The sequence below is a fragment of the Pezoporus flaviventris genome, unplaced genomic scaffold, assembly GCF_033815535.1.
Source record: "Pezoporus flaviventris isolate CSIRO_AGI_PZ_B2104156 unplaced genomic scaffold, CSIRO_AGI_Pfla_v1 ptg000030l, whole genome shotgun sequence".
In the NCBI taxonomy this organism is placed as follows: Eukaryota; Metazoa; Chordata; class Aves; order Psittaciformes; family Psittacidae; genus Pezoporus; species Pezoporus flaviventris.
In genome coordinates, this window is record NW_026892578.1 from 5,056,024 (window position 1) to 5,076,641 (window position 20,618).

The 20,618-nt window shown below is 43.6% G+C and overlaps 1 protein-coding gene across 5 annotated transcripts in view; it reads left to right on the top strand.

Moving 5' to 3' along the window:
• Positions 1–7,916: 7,916 nt before the first annotated feature.
• The window catches only part of JADE3 (jade family PHD finger 3), a 67,859-nt gene continuing 55,157 nt past the window's right edge, over positions 7,917–20,618 (top strand). For 2 of the 5 annotated variants that reach the window (XM_061459772.1, XM_061459773.1), the window contains exon 1: positions 7,917–8,253. The gene's annotated coding sequence lies outside the window, so the exon portion shown is untranslated. Of the gene's footprint in view, positions 8,254–8,439; positions 8,458–8,721; positions 8,906–20,618 lie in introns of those variants that run through there. The other 3 variants (XM_061459774.1, XM_061459778.1, XM_061459776.1) reach the window with 2 other exon arrangements.

Genomic DNA, 20,618 nt, shown 5'->3' on the forward strand with positions numbered 1-20,618 from the left:
AATAAGCATTAACTCTGCGGTCAGCCATCTTCCAAAAAAGGTGAATTCTTGACAGCAGAGATTTCCCCCCAAAGTCACTGAGGATGTGATTAACTTTACACTGCAGTTTTTCCTAATAAAATGTGGAAGAAGGGTTTTGATAGCAAGCTGTAGAGAGTCAAGTAGAGAGATTCGTGGCTGGAGACTGTTAAAGTGCTTCTCCCTGATCTGTGTGTGCATGGAGTTGTTTCTTTTTGGTTTGTTTTTTAGCTTGTAAAAGTCTTGTGCTTTTAACCGTGCTTATCTCTTCGGTTATTGCATGCATGCGAGTGATGTGCTCACAGCAAAAACAGATTGTGGTGGTTATACTGGTAGAACTATTCATTTAGAATGCAGTTTCTTTGTAAATCCCATTTAGTGTCTGAAAACAGGTAAAAAGTCCTGAAAACAGGTAAGCACTAAATACATTCCCAAACTTGGCTTTAAACTGGTCAACATATATGAGAATCTTCTGTCTAGAGGTGGTCTAGGGCAATTTTATCATAGATCATTGAATGATTTGGACTAGAAGGGGCCTTAAGACCATCTACTCCTCTGTCATGGGGAGGGACGCCTTCCACTAGACCAGGTTGCTCAAAGCCACGTCCAACCTGGCCTTGAATACTGCCAGGATTGGGCAGCCATGGGTTCTCTGGGCAACCTGTTCCAGTGCCTCACCACCCTCACAGTAAAGAACTTCTTTATATCTAACCTAAATCTCCCCTGTTTAAGTTTGAACCCATTGCCCCTTGCCCTATCACTACAGTCCCTGATGAAGAGTCCCTCCCCAGCATCCTTGTAGGCCCCCTTCAGATACTGGAAGGCTGCTATGAGGTCTCCACGCAGCCTTCTCTTCTCCAGGCTGAACAGCCCCAACTTTCTCAGCCTATCTTATATGGGAGGTGCTCCAGTCCCCTGATCATCCTCTTGGCCCTCCGCTGGACTTGTTCCAACAGTTCCATGTCCTTTTTATGTTGAGGACACCAGAACTGCACACAGTACTCCAAGTGAGGTCTCAGGAGAGCAGAGTAGAGGGGCAGGATCACCTCCTTTGACCTGCTGACTGTGCTCCTTTTGATGCAGCCCCAGAATACAGTTGGTTTTTGGGCTGCAAGCACACACTGCCAGCTTATGTTAAGTTTCTTGGTGACCAACACCCCCAAGTCCTTCTCTGCAGAAGTTCACGTCATGAACTTGCATGAAGTGTAAATGTTTGCTAAGAACATGAAGTACTGTGTCAATATAATTTTTTTAATATCTAGAGTTAAATTGTGAAGCTTTAAAGAATCAAAGATTTTTGTTTAAACTTAACTGTTATTGTCTGATTTTACAGTTTAAAAATAATCTTATACCCCAACTGGATCTGAGTTGCCTAATAATCGGGTTTTTTTACATAGCATGTAAGTAATAGCAAAGCTGTCTTAAGTATTTTCACAATTTTTACCAATCACATCCTCGAACAGTAAGATGCAGAAGCTTTGTATCTGTGTCCCAATTGCTAGGAAGACACCCACTTTCTTGTATCGTACCTCATAGTCATGCATAAGATGCACGGATTTAAAAGTAAGCCACATGCCAGGCTGCACTTACATAACTGGGACAGATGCTTTTTTCATTCCAAAAAGCAGCCGGAAACTTTTTATTTCAAAATATGTGTTTCCATCATTCTGACTAATTGGAAAAAAAAATGAGTTTTACTGACTTAAGTGTGAGCAAGAATTCTGTTGCGCAATATTTTCTCTTAAATGTTGGCTTTTGAATGTTTAGGGTTTATTCATACAGCAGTCAGCTTTCTGTACATATTGAAATGAGCATTGCTGATAACATAGTCTAGAAGATACTGATTCCCCAGGCTTTTTGCCTAAAGATTTAATAAAAGCTGCTGAGAAATGACTCTTTCAAGACCTAGTATCAGCCCCGGTGCTTAAATGAGTAGCTCCTAAACAGTAGGATTTTTGCCATCAACTTCCTTGTTGATTCCTTGTGACCTTTGTGCCATTTCTTTTTTAAGTAATGAGTAAGCCTTCTGAATTCATAAGGATGACAAAGGCCTTCGGAGGTTTGCAGAAACAGCTCTTCCAAGGCATGTTTAAACCTGACCTAAAACGTGTACATCCTAGTCCACCAGTACTAAAAGCTGTGAGTGATGCTCATAAGTAATGTCTCTAGTAGGGATGGATCTGAGTGGGATAATGCAAGCAGGCTGTAGCACTTCATTAAGTTGTGTGTTGTAGGACTGCTTTCTTGCTGCAGTATATGCTGGAAGGAAGCTCTGCAGTGGTCCATCCCATTCCCTGGACCTGTGAAGCTTGCAGTATAAATTATAGCAATCTGCTGAGGATAGCGTTTTCTGGAAAATAACAACTTGCTGTATTACCAGCCTGGAAGCTTTTCTTAAAACTATCTAGTCTGAGCTCTGTCTCTCAACACAACCACCTATGTGTGGGAAAACCTTACAAGCACCCAACCTGGTAAAAGCAGGATGTACTGGAGGTGTTACTGCATGGCTGGGAGTCACAGTGTCTCAACAGGCCAGACATTAATGTCTTGGTGTCCACTTTGATAGAAGAATGCTTTTTACTGCTTTCATCTCTCCAGAATGCCTGGTTGCCATAAGGCTGTTGCTGTTAATATTTGTGGTCATGCAGTCTTCCTGGTGCATATGTAGTCATTGCTGGTTCTGAGTAAGAGAGAAGAAAAGGAGGGGGAAGTGAGAGGATCTTTTGAAAAAGCTCTGAAGTTTTCTGAGTACATGAAGAAAAATGTGCAACTGCTCATTCCTTTACTTTTTCTGCAGCTAATGATAATCCCCAGCTATGTCCAATGTCATGTCTAGAGTATCTGAGTACCGTCCCAGAATGTGTTAAGCAATGTGACCAGCATCTGTCAACTACGAGTCATCCTCTTTCCAGTTAGACAAAGCTTTAAACTTGCCAGTGTTGTCAGGGGTCTAAGAGGTCTTCCAAAGACATGAATTTTCCTCACATCCTTCTGTTAAATCCACTATAAAAAGTTTGCCCTTAAAAGGATCAGGTAAAGCTGATAGGCAGGAAATGATGGTGAGGTTAAGAGGCTCTTGGACAGTGTTTCAGTGAGTGAGTTTCTGACATTCCCAAGCTGCACAGGCTAAAAGCAAAGCAATGTGCTACTACAGGTTCTACCCACGTGATGAGGCTAAATTTAAGGCTAGGCACTCCTGCAGTACTGGGAGCTCAAAGGACTCTGTGTCTGCATGCCAATAATGTGCATCTTTTTGCTTTACCAACTTCATTTTATCAGAAGTGTTGTGGTGATGAAGTCCCAGCTCATACAGTCACGTGAGAATCTCCATTTCATTTTAGGTGCCTTTTGTCCTGGTCATAGTGAAGAAAACTTACAACCACTTTTTCACTATGCAGAAAACTTTGTGGCTGTTTGAGCCATTGAACTTCTGTGTCTCAAAATTAAAAAGACAGAAACTTTGGAGGGGTGGGGAAGGGTGGAGCAGCCACTGACTTGTGATTTCTGGGCAGTGGAGAAGCAGCCTCACTTCCCCCTACTCACATGGATGCTGGGTACTGTAGGTGGGATCTTCCCCCAAAACTGCATGCATGTCACCACAGAAGAAACTAACTCTCCAGCTCTTTTAGGCAAGGTACAAAATTTGTTCCCTCGCTAATACAGGCATAAGATACATTTTTTGATTCTTTTTTTTGTTAGGTACTTACCTGCTTGAGTCTAAGTACAGAGCCATAGTACCGATAGGGTTTGAAAGCTGCTGGCAGCGCTCTCCATTCTGTGTTACTATCTTAGAAGGAGAAAGATAAACCAAAGATCTCCTACAAAACTTTGAACTTGTCAGATCCTGGGAAGTGAAGCTGGCACATTTTGCTCTATAGAAAGTAAATGCTTCACTATTGTGGAAGTACTGTTTTTTTCTGAATGTGCTGATCTTTCTATGAGGGGAGACCTTACCCCACTCCCTCCCCCCCCCCCCCTTTTCCTGAAGTTCCTCCATGAAAACCGCTTCAGGGGCTTTTTTTTTTTTTTTTTTACGTGTTCTGGCGATTAAATGGAAGGGCTGTGCGATGACCTGAGGACGTCTTTTGATAGCTGCTCCAACAGGCGCTAAAGGACTGGATTCAAGTGTTAAAAGACCATCTTTTGAAGCTCTGAGCACTCTTTGCTTCTATTTCGAACAGTATCAGAAACAGTTTTAGTCATGAGAGAGTTTAAAGACAACTAGCCATCCTTAGATGAGATTCTGCTTTGCATTTTTTTCCCACAGATGAATTAAAGTTACTCTTCAGTGATAATCAGCTCATTGTGGAAAGAAACGAAGGGAGTTTAAGCTGTTGTGTCTCTCGCTGGTAGCTGACAATGCTTCTTCTGGTTTCAAGGACAGCGTATCAAGATTTCACCCATGGTACCTGTTCTACCGTTGAAGTGAGTTTTATGCAGCTCTGCAAGTTTCAAAAAGAGTCAGTGTATCAAGTGTTGGGATCTGTGTATTTTAACAGAGTCAACTAGAGCAGATGCCCATGAAAGCCTCTATGTGCAGGCTGGGTATGCTGCAAACACTTGGAGGTAAGCAGCATGAATTAATCCTCCCAGGCCTTTCCAATTCTTATTTCTTCTCCAGGATACCATGGCATGTTTGTTGTCTTTTTCTTTCCCAGCATCTGATCTGAGATAGCAGATTTAGTAAAAAAAATGCTTTTGTCCTGAAATTCACTGCCATACTTCTAGGTATTCTCAATTAGAGATGATGCTTCTGGGACTCCAGTCCCTAAACTCTGTGTGACCCTGCTTCTCAGATGTTAAACATTACTTGACTGTAACTTTCTCAATGCCTTCATACACTATGGGCAGCCTTTGCACAGCTGAATAATGACCTGGTTCAACTTGAGTATGGTATACCTGTAAACGTTATTTTATCTTCACCATATATCTTATACTTCTAGTTTCCTGCACATTCCTCCCTTGGGAAGACTTCATGTTTGTACTATATTTTATCAACGTGTTAACATCTGGCTTTGTAAATTCTTTATATTCTCTAGGTGCATAAGAGCATCTGTAGTTCATCCTTTCCCAAGAAATGTGGAAACTGTCTTGCATATGTCTCTTAAAAACACAACAGTGTACAATCTGCTTCTTATTTATTCATCTTGCTCCATGTTCCTTCCTATAGAAATGCATCTGAATGCAAATACAATTATGTGTAAATTATTATCAAGTTGTAAATAGTTTACCAGGACTTATAGGGGATCAGATTAAAAAAAAACCAAAAAACTATTTGCACATAAAAGCATTTCTTGAAATTAGAAGCCCCACAGTCTTTCTGCTGCGAGTTTTTCCATGTCACCTATGTTTTAGCGCTGAGCCCATCATGTACAGCTGCGGATTAGAAATAGGGATTTGGATGTCATCTTGTCATCTTCTCCTGACATATAACAGACAGTGCATGAGGAGGGGAGGAGTGGTGTGTGATTCCAGGCATGGGAAATGAAGATAGCTGTGCAACACCTTTTGTGGGCTGGGCTGCATCTGCTCCTGATAAAGTCATTGCGTATAAAGTAATCTGGCAGGAAACTTCTCATTGGAATGTTTCCTTCACTGATGGGAATGTACATTTGTCATTGTCCTTCAGAATGACAGATACTTTAAATGATGTAAATCTCCACTAAGCAGATTCATGGACATACAAGAATAGAAAATACAAGTGAAGACATTGCTACTTGAAAATAGTTTCTGTTTAAATCAATCAGGCTTCAAATTCCTTTTATGATTAGGAAACAGATCTTTTTCTATTGCACATAGACCTGGTTTTATCACTCTGAATTCTCTTAATTTTGAACTTAACATCTGTCTCATGGCTCTATTGCCTTCCCTGCTGCCTGGACCATCCGGTTTGATAGACAGGATTCCACAAATGATGATGATCAGAGGAGTGTTCTTGGTGTTTTACTTGAGACTGTGGTTTTCAGAAGCTGCTCAGAGTGGTTTCCTGGCAAGTATATATTAATGAACAGAAGGGTGATCACTGGTGCGTGAAGGAAGTCACACATGTCGGCATTGCTGTTTGGTTGCAGTCTAACTGTATTTGTAAAAAGCTACACTATGTATTACACACAGAAATATTAACCAGATAGTCAAAAGAAAAAAGAATACTGGGTCGTTCAGGGTTGTTTGTTTTTTGGTTTTTTTTTGTTTTTTTCAGCAGCAAAAAAAAGGACTTCTATGGAAGTCTTTGGATTAGCCAGCTGTGATTTACAATCAGAAGCCTACATGGATTCAGTGAAAGCTGACTTGGACAGGTTGGCCAGGTACTTGGAGAAGTGATCTGTTGGGGGCTACTGAACAGATGTGCCACACATCCTGCTTGGGAATCTGAGTAAGAGCTATTGGAGGTTTGCAGAGTATATAAGGAAGATTCTTATTGTGGATGCCCACTTGGACCAGGAGGAAGTTGATGCAGGGGGGCTGTGATTTTTCTACAGCAGGTAGGAGGATGTTGAGTTAGGCAGAACAATTAGCTTGAACATTTTGCCTTTCTCGTGATCCATTTCACCTCATCCTTTGGCTGGCATCTGGGAACACCATAGAAGTGCAGCTCAGGCATGCCAAACCATCCCTTCCACAGTTGCTGCTTGTCTCTTCATTCATAGAATCATAGAATGGATTGGGTTGGAAAGGACCTGAAAGATGGTCCAGTTCCAACTCCCTGCCATGGGCAGGGACACCTCACACTAAACCATGTCACCCAAGGCTCCGTCCAACCTGGCCTTGAACACTGCCAGCGATGGGGCAGCCACAGTTTCGCTGGGCAACCTGCTCCAGTGTCTCACCACTCTCACCTAATATCTAATGTTAATCTCCCTTCTGTCAGTTTAAAGCCATTCTCCGTTGTCCTGTCACTGCATGCCCTTGTAAAAAGTCCCTCTCCAGATCTCTTGTAAGTCCTCTACAAGAATAATTTTTCTTTGTACTCGTTACTATATTTTTGTTGTTTCTTCTCTGTGCCTGGCCTAGGCAGGAGGGCTGTATCCCATACTTGAGACCCCAGGTTTGATTTCCTTCTCTGCTGAGTTTCCATAGTCTTTCCATGCCTCAGTTACTATACACAGACCACAGGGCTGCAGCAGCTGAAGGATGTTCTGCAGTTACATCTCTTTGAGCCAGTCCTTCTGGTAAGGAAGGCAAAAGGGTTTTGCAGCCTGTTTGACGCAAGTGATACTTGGTAACAGCAGTTTGGGAACTATGTGTGGGTGTGGGGCCTAATAATGGAGGAGGTTTGCCAAATTTCTGCTGTTGCTTCCTTTATTCTAACTGATGCAGCCTACTGTGCTATCAAATACTGTTTTGATGTGGAACTCTGTCATGGGCCAATTAGCACCAATAACTGGCTGAAAGCTGCCCCAAGGCATACTTTACGACCACCATTTTACAAGCTGTGCCACTCACATAAACTGTTCTCAATTTGGTGCAGGACCGGGCGAGGATGGGTGCGTGATGCCCTCAGAAGCTGTCGGAAGGCAGGTGGGATGTGCCGGCGTGCCTGGCCACCTCAGCTCCGCGACCAGCCGTCCTGCCCAAAGCTGGGTCTCGGCAGCGGATGGCTCTGGGCCCACGCGCCAGGCACTGCCACTTGCTGATCACCTGCGCTGGACATCCCAAAGGGAGAAGCACCGCCTGAGTGCGGCGGAAGCCAACTGCCGCTCTCACCGCGCCCGGGCACGGCTTAATCCCCTCAGCCCTGCCGCCCGCCCGAGGAGCTGCTACTGAGGTCTCCCCCGCGGACCTTCCCCCTCAGGCCCTTCACCGCCCGCTCGCCGGGGCGGGGGACGGCTCAGCCGGCGCAGCTGGCAGGAAGGCCCGGCAAGGGAGGGAAGGGAAGGGGAAGAGGCGGGGCCTGTAGCCCAGCAGTGTCAATAATACAATAGGGCTCTTGTGAAGCTGCCGCCGGAGGAGGAGTGGGGTCTGACTGCGGGTGAGCGGGCCAGCCAGCCGAGCAGCCGGCACGCAGGGCGGGAGCCGCCGCCGGCCACGGGCCCGGGCGGGCGGAGGCGATGCGCGCCGGCGCGGGACGGCGGCACCACCACCACCAGCAGGAGCAGGAGCGGCAGCGGCTGCCGCCGTCGTCGTCGCGGCGGGAGCGCCAGCCCTGACGGCCGCGGCCGCCCACGCCGGCGAGCAGAGGAGGAGCGGGAGAAGGCGGCGGCGGCGCGCCGGGCCGTGCCGCGCCGGCGGCGGGAGGTGAGCGCGGCCCGGGCTGCCCGCATGAAGGCGGGGCGGGGGGCGGGCGCCGGGCCGCCGGGGCCGCCGCGCCGGGCCTGTACGCGGGGGAGGCGCCGGGCCTGCGGCGGGCGGGAGGCGGTGGCGGCGTTTGGCGCCAAGGCCGGGCAGGAGAAGGGGGAGGAGGAAGCAGCGGCGACCGGGGGGAGGCGGCGAGTCCTGCGGGTACGTGGGGCCGGGAGTGGTGGTGGGGGCCGTGCCGTGCCGGGCGGGCAGCGTCCCTGAGGTGCTGTGGCGGGTTGCCCGCCCGTCCATCTGTCCGGCGTGGGCGCTGCGGCCCCGGCCGCGTCCGGAGGGAAAAGTTGCGGCTGTTCTTCCGGGCCGCCGCTCCGACCCCGCGCTTGGGAGGCCGTGCCCGCAACGTGCGGCAGCGGCTGGGCGCCCCCGGCGAAGCGCCCTTTTGTTCGCCGCAGCCCGGAGAGGCGGCGACCCGGCGGTCCCCGAGCCGGCGTGGCCCTGCGGAGCGGAGCGGGTCTGGGCGTGGCGGGCGGGCGGGCCGACACAGCCGAGCGGTTGTCCGCTGCCGAGCAGCGCTCCGCCGGTATGTCGAGGAACTTGCTAGAACTGAGTTTGACAATGAAGAGGTAGCGCTGCCCGGCCCGCAGCTGCCAAGGTAAGTTTTGTGATGAGCAGCAGGCGCGGGTAGCGCCCAGGAGCACCGTGCACTTGTAGGGATAGGAACGGGAAGGGCCCGTCTTCGGCTTTCCTAATACAACCTTCTTCCGCCCTCGCACGATGTTTGCTGGGATGTTGCCCGTCTTTCTGCAAAGGACGCACAGCGCCCAGTACGGTTAGCAGTAGGGGATGTAGCAAAAGTGGCACTTGCAAGTAATTCTGTAGTGATTGGTGGGAAGAATGGGGCACAGGCACCTCAAAATACGTCTTGACAGGTAGAATAAATGCTGCTTTTTCCTGTTTTATTTAACTACACTTTATAAAGAGCATTTATAGTTATTTGAAGAGTTCAGCTATTATTCACAAATTGTTATAATGAGCAGCTACGGACTTTAAAATATCACTAAATTAGTGCAGTGCTTTAAAGGAGACAGGATGCTGAAGACAGCATCCAGTTGTGATTAAAATACACTAGGAACAACTTGGAATCTGTTGCGCTTCTCTGAAAGTCTTAGCACTAAAACTGAAAGGTTAAGAGGGTTGTATTTTGTCTTGGTGCACACGGAACGTTTCATCTGCAGCCAACTCTTTACGTCATGTTGGTGCTTATTGTGGGCTGTTCTGTAGAGCATCTCGAGCACACCTGCTTATCTCTGCAAAGCAAGGCTGTATCTTGGCCACAGTTAGAGCTAACCTGTAAGTGTGAGAGCTGGGTGGGTTTATAGAGGAAAGGACCCACCTGGATGAAGGCATGCTAGTGTAACTTTCAAGCCTGCCACAGAGTTCCTTAGCAGGACGTCAGAAGCTTTCACCTGCACATACTAAAGGGAAAAAATGCAATTTTAGTTAAGAGAGTGCATTTTCAAATTAAAAGCAAGTTAATGCTCTTAGAGTCCAAAGTTATGTTGGGTTTTGTTGTTGATTTTCAGTTTGGCTGTTTGGGTTTTTTTTTTTAGCTGAACTTCTAACCTCTTTTCAGACTGGACATGACATGCCCTGTTCTTAGTGCCTAGGAGGAGCAGAAAAAAAAGCTGTCTTCTCCAAAAGTTGGGCTTGAGATGCAATAGAAGTCATCAAAATAACAAGAGCTGTTTCTATTGCCTGTCCTTCATTTAATGTTTCCTCTTTCTAGGTTCATTTTGCAGAACAGACCTCTCTCCGCCAGCAGTAAAATTTCCCCTGAGTTCGGTTAGTCAGTGCAACTGTGGGTTAGTTTTTTTTTTTTGTTGTTTATTTGCATTTTTGCATTGTGTAGCAGGTACCTGCAAAGATTTACTAGAGAGCTGATGCAAGAGCATCCGCAGTGGCATTTATTGGCAAGGATGTGTGTTAATTTGGGATCTCGTTAAAATCCTGAAAATCCTTTGTGAATGTAAAAGGCGCAGCTAAAGGATCTCAGTGTAAGTGTTAGAATGAACCCAGCTTTTTCTTTCACCATGGTTCTGTGGGCTTCCTCCCTGTGGCAGAAAATCAGGAAGTTTCCATGTGGAATTTATTGGGATACCTGAGGTTGCTGTAGACTTGTAGTTTTTAAAATACATGTAGTTCTTGTAGAGCTGGGTGGCTTACTTAGGACAATTTCCAAAGGCTGCTCATTTACTTGTCCAGCTCTATGTGTACACCTCAGCAGGCACACATGCGTGCGGTTGCTGTAGTAGCTGCCACGTGCTGAGTGCTGTAGAGCATTTATCCCAAAGAGCTTGCTGTGGCTCACCTGTGGGGTGTCTTGACTGGTGGGAACTCTTGCCTGGCATGATACGATGGCAGGTGCCCAAGGCCATGGCAGAAATGGCTGGATTTGTTAGACCTGCTGGTGAGAAGTGAAGTTAAACCCAGTTCAAGCTGCTTCGAGTTTGAGTTTGAAATTGATACTCCTATGTTGCTCCTTGGGGGCTATTCAGGTAGCTTTTTTCAATCTTTGAAATTGTTTTCTGGCCATTATGCCCAACAGGTAAGGAGCATGGTTTGGAGTCTGTATATTTTTGTTTAGCTCAGCACAACATATCCAGACCAGGAGCATAGACCCATGTTTGTAGTGCAGCTTTTGTGATCCATGGATTAAAATGTTATATAAACCTCTGTTTCTGTGGTGCATCTTTCTCCTTTAGTCCCTAGAAGTCTCCTTTAGAATTGGCTCAAGGTTTTGAGAGGTCTTACCTGAATAGGTTTGGTAGTGGAATGTTTTGTACGCTTCAGAATATGCAGAGCAATTTAGTAACAAAGAATTTGAAAGTTAATATTTTATTAAGTGTGGAGATCATTCTCTTGATATATTTTATAACCAAACCCTTGCTGTTCTGTCTAGGTCAGTGGTGTCATTCCTTCTTGCATTATAGCCAGAAATGGATTTAGCCAAAACTTGCAGTTTGATCATGCCAGCTTAATTTCTCACTACTCCCACAACTTTTGTGGGAGCCGCAGCTAAGGGTTCCCAGGGGCTTCTGAATTTCTGGAGAGGGGAACCCTTCCTCTGGAATCGTGTGGTATTTCTCTGAAGATTTGAAAGTGGTTATGACACTTGAGGCTTCATGTAATTTGAGACATAAGTGCAATTTTTACATACTTTACTTAAAATGGAAACTAACAAGTTAATAATAGCACTTATCGGGGGATATTTATGTAATGGAAGCCAACAGATGCTATTTGCATCTTGAAGAGCTGGTGTATAACATGTTATGTCAGGGCCCTGGCAGGTTTTGTGCTGGCGGAGGCTGGGTCAGGTGGGAGTGAGAGATGCTGGAGATCCGTAGTGCTTGATGGCACCTCTGAGAAGTGAGATAACTATATGAAATTTTGCATTTTAGCACACAGTTGATTTTAGCTTAATGCTGCTATTTAAAATAAAAAAGCATGTGAGAGGTGATTTAAATTTATCCATGTTAAATGATCAATTGTACTGTCACTTTAAAATGACTTTTCTTTAAGCTGTCTTCTAGCTACAACTGCACATCTGATGTTCAGAACCCCTGAAAAGTGTGCTTATAGATACTAATTTTACTGATGCTTCAACTTCAGCTGTAAGATGATATCTGGCAAAGAAGTATTAGAAGTGTGATGTGACAGCCTGGGTGTTGCCTTCTGTGGAGAGATGTCTGTGTAATTACTAACCACCTCCCTATTTCCTAGGCTGTTCTCTCTTTTCGTATTTATTTACTTCCCAGTCACCCTTTTCTAGATGGCATGTGAACTTTTCTAGCATTTAAGATCTTGTTTCAGTGGGTAGGAGACAAGGAATTTTGGGATTAGAGCACTCTGGGACGTGTGATCTTGGGCCTAATGAAATCTCCTGCGTTTGCAGAGCTGTAATACAAGCTTTAATGGGATTTAAAGAGATGGAAGAGACCCTGAGCTGTGAGTGTGGATGCGGAGGCCCCACTGGCACTTGTTAAGTCGCCCTGTTAGGAGGAGCAGGAGAAGGTGGGAGTATAAGCTTGTGACTGCTGCTGCTATTTGTTATAACTTTCTCCTGGATGAAACACTGGGATGCTTGCTTTAGCTTGTTAAAACTTTGCTTGAAAACTTTGGAGTGTTTTCCTTCTTTAACATACACCTGCTACAGCATTAGATTACAGAGCTGTGTTTTCTTGCTTATTGAATTGAATGCCGAACATAACATATTGTGTCGTTAATGCCTCCTTGTGTTTTAATTAAAGCTGTAGGGAGATGTTAAAAAACAGGTTTATACACATGCCACACTGGTTGCTAAATTGAATATGCTTGTCATATGGTCTTGAAGGAATTACGTACTATTTTGCTAATCTGCTGTCCAGGGCTCTCCCAATCCTCTGCTCCTTCTTTATCCTTCCCCCCACCATTGTTCTGAAAAAAAAAAACCAAAAACCTTCTCAAATGTTTTCTGACAGCCTCTCATATTTGCTAAGAGTTCCTGACTGTGTGGTTGGCTTTGCTGTGGCTCTTGTTCATGTGCTAGAGAGCAGTTTTGCACCTGCGCAAGTGGTTTGATGCACAGCAGGTCCAACAGCTTCCAAGGGTGAGTGCTGTGCAGTAGTAGATGCTGGGATGCCAAAGGGAGGGGTGGCACCCTGCCTACCAGGCTGTGCCAAGCGAAACAACTGACCAAGAGCATTTACTACACATGGTTAATTCTGTGCGACTGTGTTACGAGCTGTTTTCCAAGCTGTGTTTTAAATTTACAGGTAGTTCTTGTTTATGGGTAGTTTAAATTTACAGGTAGTTCTTGTTTTGGAACATTCTGTTGGGTAGATAAGAAGTTGGAGGAAAACTTCTGGATAGGACATGTCTGCATGCTAAATAGCTTTTAACTGTGATAAATTGTTTATCATGTAGTACTGGATGACTGCAGTTCTTTAAATGTGCAAATGACATATTCTGCTACAAATGTTAGACTGAAGTCTTCTGCTAAAGTTATTTTGGTTGTTAGATGCAGTTTGATTATTAGGTTAATACACTACTAGGTTCATAACATTGGTGTTCACAGGCAATTGAAAAATCATAATGTCCTGGGTTCAGCAGTAGCAGTCATAACCAAACTGTGAGCTTTCATTCATACTGCTTTAAAAAAGTGAGTATTGGTTTAACAGACTGGACAATTTTTAACTAACACTTGCTTTAAAGAGCGTAAGATTGAGAAAGTTACTAGTTTTATCCACAAATATTTAAATCTTCCCTGTGTATCAATTATAGGAGAATAAAATGGCAGTGTTTTTGTTCTGCTGCTAGATAGAAAATGCAACATCTTGAACTGCTGGATACAAAAACATAAGGAAAAATGTGTGTCCTGTCAAGGGAAGGAAAGAGTGTCCCTAGTGGGATTACTTGCAGTTTTTAATTCTTTGTTGTTCTGCTTTTAACTGCTTGTATTTCTTTAATATTCTTCCAGTGTTAATTTGCAAGATTTGATATCAAAGTGGCTGTCGAGAACTCACTGTTGGAAATAGTGCCATATCTTCCCCCCGGTTTTGACTTTATGAAAGAATCAAAACCAACAACCAACAAAAAATCCCTGAAACACCGCGTGGAGCTGAAATACAGAGCATGTGAGCATGTTAGGGATCCACACGAGAAAATGGTAGGCTCAGCAATTATCTGGTGAGAAGGTGCCTCAGCGTAAGAGGTAGCAGAAATACCTCTCCCTCTTTTATTAGTACTTGCAAGGGAAGAGGAGTAACAAACTCATACTCCTATTCCTGCCTTCATGCAAATAGGTTCTTTTTCCAGCAGGTAACTGACTGGAAATAGTGATAACGGGTGATTACTCTGCAGTGCAAAGTAAACCTTGTTAAATGCTGTTTGATAGGAATGAGAAGAAATGCTCATTTCAAGCACAGAAAATAGTTTATTGTTTGTTTGTTTGTTTTTTTTCAAGAACTGCTGACTGGTGGTTTGGCAAGGGAAAGGTTACCAGTCAGTCATCAGCATTGCTGGGCTTTGCTAGTGTTAACCTTGTTGGATGGAGTTTTAGCAACTCTTCTGCTTAATTCCTGAGCAGTTGTATTCTTCTGCAAAAATCAAACTGACTGTCATTTAAGCAACTGAAAGGCAGATACTTAAACCTGATAATGAAGTTGCAGTCTTCCTTATGTTAGCAACATAATCATTTCCAGTGTAGCATAAAATGAGCAAGCTTAAGAAGTAAGTGAAGTGTTTTGTCTGACAAATTTGAACTTGCAGTTCTGCAACAGAATGTGCTAAGAGTGAGGGAGGAGCTACAACGTTGATCTTAATACAAGGTGCTTGTTAATGAGCTGCAATATCGGAATTTTGCTGTTGGCATACATAGGAAGTAAAGTTCACTCCTTAAAGGTATTGATTCTTATGGAATTTTTTTTTTTTTTTTTGCAAAATAGTTTGCCTGTGTTACAGAAACTAATTTTCTGCCCTGCCCTTCCTTTGGTTTGTGCTTCTTCACTTTTGCTGTCCAGGAGTGAGAAAAAAAAAAGGTGAAAAAAAACTCTGGAATGAAATAATTCCACATTTTTGTATGAACAAAACCAATGCAGGATAGTTTTGTGTGCTCTTTGGAACTGGTATCCATCAGTTTAGGTAGCTTTTTTTGGGTTTTGTTGCGTTGTTTGTTTGGGTTTTTTGTGTGTTTTTTGTTTTGTCATACTATAGCTTCCCAGTGACGTTTTGTGAAAATTTTAAAGTTTTTCTTTATTTGGGTATTTTTCAGGTGTTTAAATCTGTTGAAGTTGGTAGTACGCATATTTTTGATCAAAATGAATTTTCATACAGCTTAGCATACAAAGGGTTTACTTGCCCTGGCAATTGGACATCATTTTGCCAGTGACTAGCAAGTTATATCCATGTATGCTCCTGCAATTTTGATGAAGATCTGACTTTGTGTAATCTGATCTGTGTGCCTGTACAGAGGTGAAATAGCTGTGGTACAACTGTTATCAAATATAAAGTCTCTGGCCTGAGCTCAGTGAAAGAGGAGGTGGTTAAAAATGACTTAATGTGTCGATACCTTGTGTATTCTGTCTTTCCTCTATTACTTAACACTGGATATATATATATATTTCTTTGCTAGGCATGTGGTGTTTTCATTTTTCTTCCTCTATCAGTGCCATAAAACTTAAGAAGGTGGGACGTAAGTTATTAGAAAGCTTGTGCTCCTGACAATTGGCTCAGTATCAGTCAGAGCCCCGTGACTCCCATTACGTGGATTAATCTGGCTTAAGTGCTTTCTTAAATCTTTTGTTTGGCGTCTTCTGTGTACTTGTTCTAGATTTTTGGAAGCCTCTACATGTAATAGCAAACAGGGATATGTATTAATTTACGTTGCTGAAGTCGAATAGCTTTTGCAGGTGCCATTTCATTTTCTTTCTAAGATCATTGAAAAGATTATTAAGATTATTCTGCTTGTTCACTTGTGCATGCTTGACTCCCACATTTCAGACAGTCCACTTCTGAGGTACCGAGCGTGTTAAGAGCTGGAAAAAACATCTAAACTAAATTTAAAAAGGGGAAGAAAAAAAAAGCCCCAAGTGCACGCAACAACTTGAATGTGATTTATAGTTCCTACTTATCTCTCCCAGCCATGTCTTTGATGCCTTTGTGGTCTCCGGTTGGCTGTCCCCTTTTCTTTTTGCCTTGACTTCCCAGCTTTTTCCTTGTCATTGGAGAAAACAGTGTTTCTAGCGAGTGGCTCTTGGTCATCTTGGGACCCTATAAATCAGGTAGGTCAAACTAAAATTGTCTCCTGTACCAGACTCCAGGCTCTATGGACTTCCAGATTATTTGTAGTTGGCCTGAAAATATTTTAGCAGACCTTTAAGTTTGGTTTGGTTGGTTTGGGGTTTTTGTTGTTGCTGTTTTGTTCGTTAGGTGGTTGTTTTTGAATAAGATTCAAAAGGTCACAACAGTAGGTTTGCTAGGCCTGATAAAGAGATGCTTTTCCCTTGTCAGGGTTTTTATGTGAGGTTTACTTTCTGTGGCTGGTACTTATGTGTGGGTTTACATATGTATAAAAGCATCATCCACTGAAAAATCAAGTGGTTTTTTTGATATTCGTATAAAAAAATGTATTCATGATATAACACTTCTCAGTGAACTGTTGTATTGATGTGATGAGTGTTTTGCTTATGTATTTAACAAAAACTTCTGTCGTCTTTATGCCTGTACATATGTAAGTTGTGCTTGGTTAAGCAAGTTGAATCAGTGTGATTTAAAGTAAACACAATTGCTGATATGTGTTTTGTACTGATAATAAGTATGTTTCAAAAGCAGGTATACTTTTAGGTATCAAGAGGAACTGCTGGAAAAACAGGACAGTGGTAAAGCATTGGGGTAACTTCCAAAGCGCTTAAAAGTAACAAGGATGCAGGTATCAAATCCTTTCTAATAATCTGATAGTTTTTTCTGTCAAAGTGCTTTTTTTTTTTTTTTTTTTGACTTCTTGAAATAAGCTCATTCTATTGAGGAAACTAGTGTTTCTAGCAATTCGAAGGTGTTGCACTAGCTTAGCTGTGTTACAATCATCAGGCTGGTCGTACATGTTTAATTCTGAATAAAAGGCGTTAGTTCAGCCCTTACACAAGGCCTATAGAAGCTGAGCCTGCTTCGCTCTCATACCAGACTTTGGCCATAATGAACTATCTTTAGATCTGTGACTTAGAGGTCTTAATGCCACATTAAGGTATGCTGTACTACCTCTGCCTGTTCATAACCTCTTACAGGCTCGTAGAGATAAAATCGTTAAGAATTGTGGGCTTAACTGCATGATGGCAATTCCCAAAGGAGGAAAAGCTCAGCTCCTATGTTTACTTTCTCTGTTGAGCTTTCCAGGTCTGACAGGATTATAGCAGGATTATAGAAGGTTTTGTGCTCCAGGTGAGCAGAAGCAGTGCAAAACTCTTGAGGAGCAAGCCTGTTAAAGCAAGTTGTCTTTATTTTTATTCTTCATCCCTCTGGAGGATCATAATGGGGTTTGGCAAGTTCACAGGGGGCATTTGTGCTGTTTGCATGCCTGAAGTGCAGATATACCAGTGTGCTGTGAGGAGCCTCAGAACTGGTGGAAACCTATTCATGCAACCCATCCATACCAGTGCAAGTGGCAAGTCTCTCTATGTCTAGTTTAGCCCCTTGCTAAGCAATGTCAAAAGCTTGGCCTCTGCAAACGTGATAACTTTATATAGCAGAAATCTTACTAAACTACTAGAAATCATAAAGGTCTGTGTATTTATAGACAATTTTATTAAAGGTCACATATTTATTTTTGACAGCTCTTCTGGCAGTGGGTGCTTTTAAATGAGTAGTTCTCTTGCATTGCAACTCCATCTTGCAAACTCCCACCCTTCCTCAACATATTTGCATCAGGAAACTTTGAGAAGAAATTCAAATTTTGTTGCTTGGGAGTTCTGCTCACAAATTTATCAGATAGATGCTCTGCTAATTCTGTCTTTGTTTTGGCACTGTCCTTAATTCCTGTTGATTCCACCAAGGCCAAAATTTCTTTGCTCGTTACTTGGAGCTTATCATGTGTTTTGTCTGACTGAGCAGGAATGGCTTTGGGAAAGGATTAGTGGTTGACACAGGTTTCTCTTTCATGGCAGTAAAAAAGCACCAACTCTTTCTGACCATTTAGGATCATCTTCAAGGAAGGAGTCTTTTGGTTACTGCTGTGGAATTTGCAGCCACAAAGGATGAAGTTGATGAAGTCTTGTTTACTGTGTTTTCGTGTCTGCTGCTTCATTAATTGTCATTTGATTGTGCTCCAAGTCTTGTGTTTTGCGGTCTAAGTGTAAAGCTTGGGTACTTTATTTATTTATGGAGTTTCTTTGCAGGAGGAAGTGAAAATTTGAGTGCTAGTGTGCTATTGATGATCAGCTGTCTGACTGTGAAAGAACGGGGGGCTTTTCCTTGTGAAATCTCACAAATACCAATGTACCGACTTTGAAGGATGTCAAAAGTACTCTAAATGATCGTGATGAGCAAGTGAAGTTAACACTGTTATTTTTCTCTTGCCTTTCTTTTAGTTTCTCTGGAAACTGACCATCATTCAGCTGAATACTGACTAAATGTTTTGATAGGAGGTGAGCTGTTTGAGGGTGACTTTTCTGTGGCCACTGAGACTGCCTTCAAGTCCAGGAATGCACAGTATATTCACTATTCACTCAAATTCCTAGTAGCCACAGCAGTTACAGAAACTTGAAAATGCCTGTTCTGTAGTCTGTATGAACCCCTCTGTTGTACATTGGTGAGCATTATAACTTAATGTAGCCAGAAGAGGAGGCACAGTCTTTTCTTGACTGCTGTCAACTAACTGTGATCTAGCTTTCCCCCTGTAATCCAGATGTAAATTATTCTGAATCTTTTCTTTAAACTCGCTGATGCCAACCAGTTGTGGGTGGGTTTGGTTTTGGTGTTGTTTTTTTTTTTTTCCCCTTACTTACATTGACCACAATAGGAACAGAGGCTCAGCTGGCTCATTTGGGTTATAAAAGCTGGTGGTGGCTTCAGGCATGAGCTTCCGACCAGCAACTGGTGGCCATCCTGCATGTAAGTGGTCAGAGCTAAATGGCACAACATAGGTAGTAAAAGGTTGCGTGGGCTGGGCTTCCCTCAGAGCAGTGGGGAATAACTGCGGGTACTTGCATGCTCCATTTAGCAGCAGCAGAGTCCTGTGAGGGAAAGGGGCCTGGGGTCTGGTAGCTGGGCTTGGAAGGTTGGAGGCATTGAGGCTGAATCTCGATGGACAGAGGAGGGCTGAGAAGGCAAGGTGCAGAATGTGGGATGGCCTTTGCAGGTGTGGCAATCATTGAAGCCTTATGCAACCCTGAATTGGATATTTGAAGAGTGCGAGCGAGGGGAGGAGGAAGAAAGGTCTAAGCACTGATCTGATTCCTGAAGGTATCTGTTTACAGGACTGCAAGTCAGCAGTTGAATCTGCAAGAGGAGAGATTTCTGGCATCATTTCCTCTTTGGTTTGTGAGCTGACTGTCCTGAATGTGCTGGCACTTTGAGTCCCGCCATAAAGACCTTTTCATTTGCTGCATGGGGAGTTAAAACATTACGAGGCTTGTTGTTTCTTGTTGTTTCAGAGATGTAACTTGAAGGCATTGAAATGCACAGTTTGATATTACTTCAGTCTGAAGTCTAAATCTGGCCCTTCATCTTTTATGTTGTCAGTGCGTGGAGGATCCAGCAAGAAACAGTGATGTTGCTTTTAGCATTTGTGACTCTCGTGTGTGTGGTGGGGTCATGGGACTTGCTGCAGGGTGTATGAGAATGGCAAGGCTGTGCCATCAGAAACATAACATCTGTTACCATGCTTCAGAGGTTCTCACACTTGGTGAATAGTTTTATTTTTTATTTTTATTTTAAGATCTTCACTAAAGATATCCATAACTGTGCACAAATATAACTGCATTAAATTATGGAAATTATCTGTGGGAAAAGATGCTTCTAGGTCATCTAGATCATTGCTTCTGAAATGTTCCCTTAGACCTCCCTTCAGCACACGACATGAAGTAGCTATCACTCAGCTCTAGAAAATGCACATAAGCGCATCTGTTTAGGACAGGATGTACAAGTCAAATGAAGTGGGTTGACAGTTAAGATCTAACTGGCCAAAATGTGACTGTGTCTAACAGTGAGACATGTTCCCTTTCCTCAAGAACTGGCTTTGTTTTTGTTGTTCCAGATCCTCCTAAATAGGCTGGTTTTGCTGGTCAGTGGCTCAAAGCCCTGTTCTGCAGCTTCTCGTGGTAGGTAGCACCAAACTACATTTGTTTCTTCTGGATTCAAGAAGCCTCCTGCCAGTCCCTGATATTTATATCCCAGTTCAGGTGTTTTACTGCAGGCTTCTGCCATGTGCATTTGTGGTCTCCTGCTGCAGTCCTCTGCATTGCAATGTGACTTGCCATGGGGAATACCCACTCCTCAGAGAGATGCATCTTGCAGCAGGCTTAAGTAATACATCTCAACATTTTGGCGTGAAAGAGGAGCACACACCTGACCTGGTGTGTGGACTGCGGCATTACTCACTCTATATTAAAGTATTATAGAATAGTTTGGATTGGAGGGGTCCTTAAAGATGATCTAGATCCAGCCTCCTGTCACGGGCAGGTACAACTTCCACTAGACCAGATTGCTGAAAGTCCCTTTCAACCTGGCCTTGAACACTGCCGGGCATGGACAACCTCAGCTTCTCTGGGCAACCTTTTCCAGTGATTCAGCATCCTCATAGTGAAGAATTTTCTCCTACTGCTTAATCTAAATCTACC